The sequence below is a fragment of the Marmota monax genome, unplaced genomic scaffold, assembly GCF_021218885.2.
Source record: "Marmota monax isolate L192 unplaced genomic scaffold, Marmota_monax_Labrador192_F-V1.1 WCK01_AAM20220418_F8-fsc00066, whole genome shotgun sequence".
Classification (NCBI taxonomy): domain Eukaryota; kingdom Metazoa; phylum Chordata; class Mammalia; order Rodentia; family Sciuridae; genus Marmota; species Marmota monax.
In genome coordinates this window covers 5,452,436-5,462,478 of record NW_026692805.1, presented here as the reverse complement: position 1 = coordinate 5,462,478, position 10,043 = coordinate 5,452,436, and the positions used below count along the sequence as shown (strand labels likewise).

The 10,043-nt window shown below is 38.3% G+C and overlaps 1 non-coding gene across 1 annotated transcript; it reads left to right on the top strand.

Annotated features, from left to right (window-relative positions):
• The first annotated feature begins 1,184 nt into the window (after positions 1–1,184).
• Positions 1,185–1,291, top strand: LOC124095232 (U6 spliceosomal RNA). The gene has a single exon (XR_006852439.1). It is a non-coding gene; the product is annotated as a U6 spliceosomal RNA (small nuclear RNA).
• Positions 1,292–10,043: the final 8,752 nt, after the last annotated feature.

Genomic DNA, 10,043 nt, shown 5'->3' with positions numbered 1-10,043 from the left:
CAGAGAAAATACAAATGAATATCATGTATATTTCAAAATAAGGAAATTTCCTCTATTTTTTCCATATATTTTGTTGCTATATACTTGACTACCAGTGTTATAACAGTCTGCAGTAAAGGGTTTAATACAAAAGAGCAATTTCAACACAAAAACCTTAGGGAAAGTAGGAAATAGATCATCAGGAAAACCTGATGCCTTGTTGAAACTACCATTTAGCATTTTTAATGTAACAAACCCTATACATAATCATCTCATTTAATCCTCATAGTAACCCACTTATCACCATATTACAGTTGAGACTCACACAAGGTCATATAGTGATTGACAGTCCAGGGTTTGAACTCATAACTGCTAGACTCCAAAGGCACTGCAGTTTTTCTACCATTACTTTGTGGATAGACAAATTGAACATAGCTTCCTTAGTAACCTTCTGTCTCATTGTGTTCATAACAAAATGGATACTAATTCCTTTACCCTGGCATTGTTATGTTTCTGTCCATTTCATGAGCAGAAAACTCAAAATCCTCCCCAAGGAGGATTTTTATACCTTTTATTTATACCTTTTACCTAGGTATAAATTTCATTTTTCCAAAAAGACTATTACATAAGCTTCTGAACTACAAATTTTTTACATGAGTGATGTGTAACATGTTAGTAATGCTTAGAAGAGCAGATCTACTTATATATCTATCATTCTATTTAAGAATTCTTTCAACAAAAGGGTTCTGCTATTTTTTTAAGTTTGAAAACAACAGCAATAGAGAGTGAACAGATATGGCATATTGATCCAACAAATGTATTTAACTGTGCCCAGGCAGTGTTGCAGGTATTGTGAACACAGTCGTGATCAAAATCCCTGCCTCCATGTAGCTTGCATATCTAGTAGGATATGTACTGAATGATAGGCTAGGCAAAACTAACATTAGATGAAATATCTAACTGAACCATCTCACTTGGGATTTTGAAAATAAATGTAACACTTGTTCAGCCTTGGAAATTATTTATGAAATGTATATTGAAAGAACTAGATGACAGTTCCAGTATATTTTGAACAAATAGTTGCAAAAGCTAAAAAAAATTAAATTTCTCAGAGGCTAATATGAAATGGTACATTTTTAAAAGAATCCAGTCTTAGAGAATGATCTGCCCTACCTTTGTAGTTTAAAAACCAAGGGGCAGGGGTAGTGCTCGCTTCGGCAGCATATGTACTGAAATTGGAACGATACAGAGAAGATTAGCATGGCCCTTGCGCAAGAATGACACGCAAATTTGTAAAGCATTCCAATGAATGAGGATGCTAACTCATAATGACAATGGGCGGGGAGAAGCATGGAAGGAATGGAGGAACTTTAGATATGGCAAAGGGAAGGGAGGGAGCATGGGGGTAGGAAAGATGGTGGAATGAATGAGACATTATTACCCTAAGTACATGTATGAAGATGCGAATGGTGTGGAAATACTTTGTGTACACAGACTTGAAAAATTGTGCCCTCTATGTGTAATATGAAATGAATTGCATTCTCTAAATAAAATACAAAATAGAACTGGGGATGTAGCTCAGTGGTTGAGTGCCCCTGAGTTCAATCCCTGGTACCAAAACAACCACCACCAACAACAAAAAACCACCAGGGGGCTCTTATTTAGGATCATTGATATTAGAGAACATTGATGTTTACGGAAGGCTTTATTTCTGACCACATATATTATTAGTTTCTGAGAGTCTTAAAACTACAGAAATATATTTTCTCACAGTTCTGGAAGCCATAAGTCCGGAGTCAATGTCACTAAATTGAAACAAAGTTGTTCCTCCCCTTTGGAGCTTCTAGGGGCAATTTGTTCCTTGCCTTTTCAGTTCCTGGTGGCTGCATGGTTATCCTTGTATATGAATGCATCTCTCAATCTCTGTCTTCACATTGCCTTCTCTGCATCTCAAAATTCCCTCTGCCTTTTCTCCTATGAAATATTGGATTGCATCCAGGACCCACCTAGAAAATCCCCTCTACTTTACTGCAGCCCTACTATCAGCTAAAGTTTATTGAAAACTTATTAATGCCAGTTCTGTCCACAGTTCTTTACATTATTTCCTATAACTCTCACAATCAAGGCTGTTGTGTATCATTGAATAGGTTATTCTACTGTGATCTATGTGGTCCCATGTAAATGATGCTCTTCTCTATAATTCACAAATGAAAAATCAGACTTAGAGGAATCAAGTCCATGGAAGTATCTGATGAAATATACGTTTGTTGGATCAATGTACTATTTGTCTATTCATTCCCCTATTTTTGTTGTTATTTTCAAAATATTTTTAAATGTAGAACCCCTTTTTGAAAGATTCATATACAGAACATCAGTATATTGAGTAGATAAAAGCAGATCTGCTCTACTAGGCATTAGTAAAGAGTATTACTTTCTCATCCGAACCAACTAAAAAACTGAATAATATGAAGGGAGGAAAACAAAACAATTTGTGTTAGCTTTTTGTCACTATAAGCAAAAGATTAACAAGAACAATTTAAAGGAGGAAAAGTTTGTTTTGGCTCCCAGTTCTTGGTCATTGGACTCCATACTTTGGGCCCAAGAAAAGGCAGAAAGAACCTAGGAGGAAACCTGTTCAGTTCATGAGAACCAGGAAGCAAAGAGAAAGTGTGCAAGGAGCCCAGAAAACTGTGATCCCCAAGGATACACCCCCCAGTGACCTCCTTCCTCCACCCTACCTACCTACAGTTACCACCCATTCATCCATTCAAATTATCAACCGATCAAATGGATCAAACCACTGATTAGTTATAGTTCCCACAATCTGATTATTTTACCTCTGCACATTCCTGCATTGTGTCACAGGAGCTTTCAGGGGACACCTTATATCTAACATTGCTAGGTTTTGAATGTGGCCCCTCCAAAATTCAGCTGTTAACAAAGTGATAGCATAACTGTATGATCTTTCACAGGTTATTAGGCCATGAAGGCTTGCTCCTCCCATGAGAATGTGGCTACTTTGTTCTGCCCTTCTACCATGTGAGGACATAGCATTCCTCTCAGCTAGAGGACGCAGCCCTCACTAGACAACTAAACCTGCCAGCATCTTAATCTTGACTTGCCAGTCTCCAGAACTGTGAAAAATAGATTTCTGTTCTTACATAAATTATCCAGTTTCAAGTATTTTGTGATAGTATCACGAAACAAACTAAGATGCCCATCCTAACGAAAAAAAAGATGAAAAAAGGATATGCCGTGTTAACACTAATCAAAATGGATATATTAGTATCAGACAAAGTAGATTTCAAAGCAAGGAACATTACTAGAGATTAAAGAAGGTCATTTCATAATGATAAAAGGATCATTTTATCAAGAAGACATAATGCTAAACAGTTATGTACCTAATTACACAAATTCAAAATATATGGGAAAAACAAAAGCCCTAATGGAATTGAAAGGAGAAACAGGAAAATCCACACAATTTCAAATTTTAATAAACTTAACAAATGGAGAGAAAATCATTGAGGACTCAACAGTATCAACCACTGTGTTTTGACATTTATAGAGCACCATCCAACAACTGCAGAATATACATTTGCTTCAAATGCACAAGACACAGTAACCAAGATATACTGTGGTACATAATACAAGTCTCAATGAATTTTAAAGGATTAAATCATACAGAGTATCTTCTCTGAACATAATGAAATTAAATTAGGATTATAAACAGAGGTCTAGAAAATCCCCAAATCTTTGGAGACAAAATACAGACTTCTAAATATCATATTAGTAAAAGAAATCAGTAAACATTTTTAATTAAATGTAAATTGAAGCACAAATATCAAAAGTTGTGAAATATAGCTAAAATAGTGCTCATAGAGAAATTTACAGAAAAAAGTAAAAATATAAAAATTAAGAAATCAATGATCTAGCTTTCTACCTCCTTAATAAGCTAAAATAAGAGGTGCAAATTAAATCTAAAGTAGTGAAAATAAGATCAAAATAAAAATCAGGGGAAAATTTAAATGAAATAACAGAGAAAATCAATGGAACCAAAAGGTAGTTTTCTCAGTAGATCATGAAGATTGATACACTTATAGCTGACTAATTAGAATAGAGTCTACTGAAATTAAAATAAGAAAATATTTAAAATATTGTAATGATAAATTTGACAAAAAAATTCTTCAAAGACACAAATTAATAATAATGCTCCATCCAGAAGAAATAGATTTTTAACTATAAGGGGAAAAAGAAAACAAACTACTCACCAATGTGACCATAAACATCAATACAAAGAAATCCAAAATTTTTAACAAACCAATTGCAATAATATATACTAAAAATAGTACATCATCACAAAATGAGAATCCCTTCCAAAATGACTGTGTGATATATCTAGATGACTAATGCCTGAGATATGTACCTAGCTTGCCTGTGACCCAGAAGTGGCAATGGAGGGGAGCCACAATTTTCCCTATGCTTCTAAGAATGTGCATACAGCCTAGATGGAGCCAGAACTGTAGAGATTCTTCATCCAAAGACAACACAGAACTGTATCAACAGTCAAAGATCAGACAGAGCAATGAATACTCCAGCATGTGCAATGTGTGATCAAATGACAACTGAGACCCAGGCATGTCTGGTTCAAATACTAGCTACCACTGACTATGTGGGGGTCTGCTTTTGCCTGAGTTAACCCTTCTAAACATTAGTATCTTCTCTAAAATGAGGAAAATCATAATACCTATATTGTTCATTATTGTGAGGGTTAAATAAAAATATGCAAGTAAAGAACTCACTCAGGCCAGTGTTAAAAAACAAAAAACAACCATAATGTCTTCCTCCATGAAAGGAATTTCATGTGGTGAGATAATGTTTGGATGGGGACCAAACACAGCTTAATATTTATTGTGTTTTTTGCCAAATAATTTGACATGGATGTATATATAGCCTTCGTTTCCTGTACTTTTATCACTATGAGAAATTAAGTGATTCTTCCAGTTTATTGAGGCTCAAGTTGTGGAAGGGCAATAGATGTGAAAAGTCCAACCAAAAGCATGCTGCAGCCTGTTCACCATGGCTCTTGAGAACAAATTGTTACATTTTCAGGAATTTTACAAATTGGTAAGCAATCGTTATTTTTTTCACTTTCTTAAATTTAAACATTTTTTAATTTGTTCTAATTAGTTATACATGACAGCAGAATGCATTTCAGTTGATTGTATACAAATGGAGCACAACTTTTCATTTATCTGGTTGTACATATCATTATTTTTTTTAAAGAAGTGAATTACATAAACTTAGTGTAAAATGAATTACTAGAAGTCCTAGTCAAAGTAATCTGGAAAGAAAAAAAAAACAGAGAGTGCCAGGGTTCCCACCAGAGATCCAGGCTGACTGATCCGCGCGGCCCGCCCCGCGGCTACAGAAGGCGGGGCACCACTGAGAAGCGACCAGCAAGCAGGAAGAAACATTGCTGCAGATTCTGTGGAATCCTGCTGGCTGAGCACCCACTGAGCCCCGGGATGAGTTCGGGATTTCAGACGGGGAAGGAAGCGGTACAGTTCTATCCCCCACAACGGAAACTCCACCAAAGAAACCAGCGGCCACCATCTTGGAGAGCTGAAGTAACCACCGCCACTCTCTGACAGATTGCAACAATAAAACAGGTGTGTGTTACTCAGCTCAGCTCCCATATAGCGGGGAATTCGCATAAAATCTCTCTTAGACTTTCCGGGGGAGGGATTATCAGAGCAAGCCTGCATAAAGACGCGAGGAAAACTAGACACACCTGACCTTCAATTCCCCCTCCCATCAGTGGCGAAAACGAAACCTGTATAGCCAGCGCTGGGGGAGGGGCAAGCGGAAAAAACCAAAACAGTAGAGTTCTGGGGTTCCCAATAGACACCCTCCACACCCAACAAACGGCAGGCCCAGAGTACAGTTTGAACTGCCGAGAGGCATCACTCAGGGGAAATCTGGTCTAGCAGGAGAAACCAGGGAACTAGAGGCCAGGCCCTCGTGACTGGGCAGCTGGAGACCGCACGCCCGCCGGCGACAGTCCACCCGCTCGCACGACTGGGCGGCTGGAGACCACATGCCCGCCGGCGACACCCCACCTGCTCGCATGACTGGGCGGCTAGAGATTGCCCGCTCGCCGGCGACAGCCCACCCGCTGCCCGCGCGACTGGGCGGCTGGAGACCGCCCGCCCGCAGGCGACAACCCACCTGCTGCCCCTGCGACTGGGCGGCTGGAGACCGCAGGCCCGCCAGCGACCGGGAGCTGAAACCAATCAGAGACAGTCCAGTCCCACCCCCCCATTCGGACACCCCGGCAAGGAGCCTGGGGCCAGCCATAGCAGAGAGGTGACGTCACTGGAGCTCGGCCGTCAGAATTCCTTCCCAGCAGATTCCACTTTAGCAGGCATAGTCTACCAACACAAAGGAGAGACAACAGAGATATACAAAACCAAAACAAATCTATATAGAAGAGAGCAGAAACACAGCAATCAAATAGAGCTGGAAAGTAACATGAACATCGTAAAAAACAACGGAAAAAAGGAGTACAAACAATGCAGGACAACTTAAATCTACAGGAGGACCTAGAAGCATCAGAAACATGGATAGGGAAAGAACTCAAGGCATACCTAACTCAGATGGAAAGGAATATTAGAGAAGACATGAGGCAGCAAGTCCAAGCAATGAAAGTATATTTTGAAAATGAATTAAACAAACAAATTCAAATGGCAAGGAACGAGCTTTACCAGGAGATAGAGATCTTAAAAAAAATCAAACAGTAATCCTAGAAATGCAGGAAACTATAAGCCAAATTAAAAACTCAAACGAGAATATTACAAATAGACTAGATCAAGTAGAAGTCAGAACATCAGATAATGAAGACAAAGTTTATCAACTTGAAAAGAATATAGTCAACACAGAAAAGATGCTTAAATCCCACAAGCAATCTATTCAAGAGATATGGGATGTCATAAAAAAACCAAATTTGAGAGTCATCGGGATAGAAGAAGGCATAGAGATTCAAACCAAAGGAATGGACAACATATTAAATGAAATAATTCTAGAAAACTTCCCAGAGATGAAAGATGGAATGGATTGCCAAATCCTGGAAGCCTACAGGACCCCAAACATTCAAAACCGTAATAGACCAACTCCAAGACATATAATTATGAAGATAGCCAACATACAGAACAAGGAGAGAATATTAAAAGCTACGAGGGAAAGGAGGCAGATTACATTCAGGGGTAAACCTAATTGGTTTACAGCTGATTTACAGGTTAACAGCTGATTTTTCATCACAGACGTTGAAAGCGAGAAGATCCTGGAACAATGTATTTCAAATGCTGAAAAATAATGGATTCCAACCAAGAATACTGTATCCAGCAAAATTAAGCTTCAGATTTGACAATGAAATTAAAATCTTTCACAATAAACAAAAGCTAAAAGAATTCGCAGCCAGAAAACCAGCACTGCAAAGCATTTTGAGCAAAATACTACAAGAAGAGGAATTGAAAAATAGTGCCCAAAACTAACAGCGGGAGGTATCTCAGTAAAGGGGGAGGAAAATAACCAAAAAGTAAAAACTAGCCAAACTAAAATAAATAAATAAATAAACATGACTGGAAGTACAAATCATATTTCAATTGTAACCTTAAATGATAATGGCCTAAACTCACCAATCAAGAGACATAGGCTATTAACCTGGATCAAAAAAACAAATCCAACAATATGCTGCCTTCAGGAGACTCATATGATAGGAAAAGACATATACAGGCTGAAGGTAAAAGGTTGGGAAAAATCATACCACTCACATGGCCCTCGGAAGCAAGTAGGAGTGGCCATACTCATATCGAATAAAATCAACTTCAAACCTAAGTTAATCAAAAGGGATAAAGAAGGACACTATGTACTGTTAAAAGGAACCATCCACCAACAAGACATAACAATTATCAATTTATATGCACCAAACAATGGAGCTGCAACGTTCATAAAACAAACTCTCCTCAAGTTCAAGAGTCAAATAGACTACAAAACAATAATTATGGGTGATTTCAACACACCGCTCTCACCATTAGACAGATCCTCTAGACAAAAACTGAACAAAGAAACTATAGAACTCAACAGCACAATCAATAACCTAGACTTAACTGACATATATAGAATATATCAACCATCATCAAGTGGATACACGTTCTTCTCAGCAGCACATGGATCCTACTCAAAGATAGACCATATATTATGCCATAGGGCAACTCTTAGTAAACATAAAGGCATGGAGATAATACCATGCACCATATCTGATCATAATGGAATGAAACTGGAAATCAATGATAAAAGAAGGAAGGAAAAATCCTACATTACATGGAAAATGAACAATATGATACTGAATGATCAATGGGTTACAGAAGACATAAAGGAGGAGATAAAAAAATTCTTAGAGACAAATGACAATACAGACACAACATACCAGAATCTGTGGGACACAATGAAAGCAGTTTTAAGAGGGAAATTCATTTCTTGGAGTTCTTTCCTCAAAAAAAGGAAAAACCAACAAATAAATGAACTCACAGTACACCTCAAAAACCTAGAAAAGGAAGAGCAAAACAACAGCAAATGTAGTAGAAGACAAGAAATAATTAAAATTAGAGCAGAAATCAACAAAATTGAAACAAAAAAAAAAACCATTGAAAAAATTGATAAAACTAAAAGTTGGTTCTTTGAAAAAATAAATAAGATCGACAGACCCTTAGCCATGCTAACGAAGAGAAGAAGAGAGAGAACTCAAATTACTAACATACGGGATGAAAAAGGCAATATCACAACAGACACTACAGAAATACAGAAGATAATTAGAAAGTATTTTGAAACCCTATATTCCAATAAAATAGAAGATAGTGAAGATATCGATAAATTTCTTAAGTCATACGATCTGCCCAGATTGAGTCAGGAAGACACACACAATTTAAACAGACCTGCCGCAGTCTGGCTGGGCACAATCAGGAGCCACTTGTCAAAAGAAACTAACTTTATTTTTAGAACCACACACACCAAACAAAACAGCCTCTCAGGAAAAACCCTCAGAGCCTCAACAGCCACCACCGGCTTTCCACAAGCCTCTCTCTCCCACCCAAGCTTCTCTCCACCTCCCACAATCCTCCTGCTCTTGAGGCCGATTGGCTGGGTCACGTGGGCGGAGCCAAAAAAGTCCCCCAATGAGCAGCTCCGTGGTCTGAAAGGGCAGGGAAACAGCCACAATGAGCATCACCGCAGAGGAGCCAATCAGCTAGATGTTGCTGGGGCCGCTGTGAGCCAATCATCAGCCGGCAACTGGAAGTTTGCTGGCAGCTGGAAGTTTGCTGGGGCCCCTTCGGCTGTGGCTCTCAACACAGACCAATAACAAAGGAAGAAATAGAAGAAGCCATCAAAAGACTTCCAACCAAAAAAGCCCTGGACCGGATGGGTATACAGCGGAGTTCTACAAAACCTTCAAAGAAGAATTAATACCAATACTTTTCAAGCTATTTCAAGAAATAGAAAAAGAAGGAGCTCTTCCAAATTCATTCTATGAGGCCAGTATCACCCTGATCCCGAAACCAGACAAAGACACTTCAAAGAAAGAAAACTACAGACCAATATCTCTAATGAACTTGGATGCAAAAATTCTCAATAAAATCCTGGCAAATCAAATACAAAGCATATCAAAAAAATTGTGTACCATGATCAAGTAGGATTCATCCCTGGGATGCAAGGCTGGTTCAATATACGGAAATCAATAAATGTAATCCACCACATCAATAGACTTAAAGACAAGAACCATATGATCATCTCGATAGATGCAGAAAAAGCATTCGACAAAGTACAGCATCCCTTTATGTTCAAAACACTAGAAAAATTAGGGATAACAGGAACTTACCTCAACATGGTAAAAGCTATATATGCTAAACCTCAGGCTAGCATCATCCTAAATGGAGAAAAACGGAAGGCATTCCCTCTAAAATCTGGAACAAGACAGGGATGCCCTCTCTCACCACTTCTATTCAATTTAG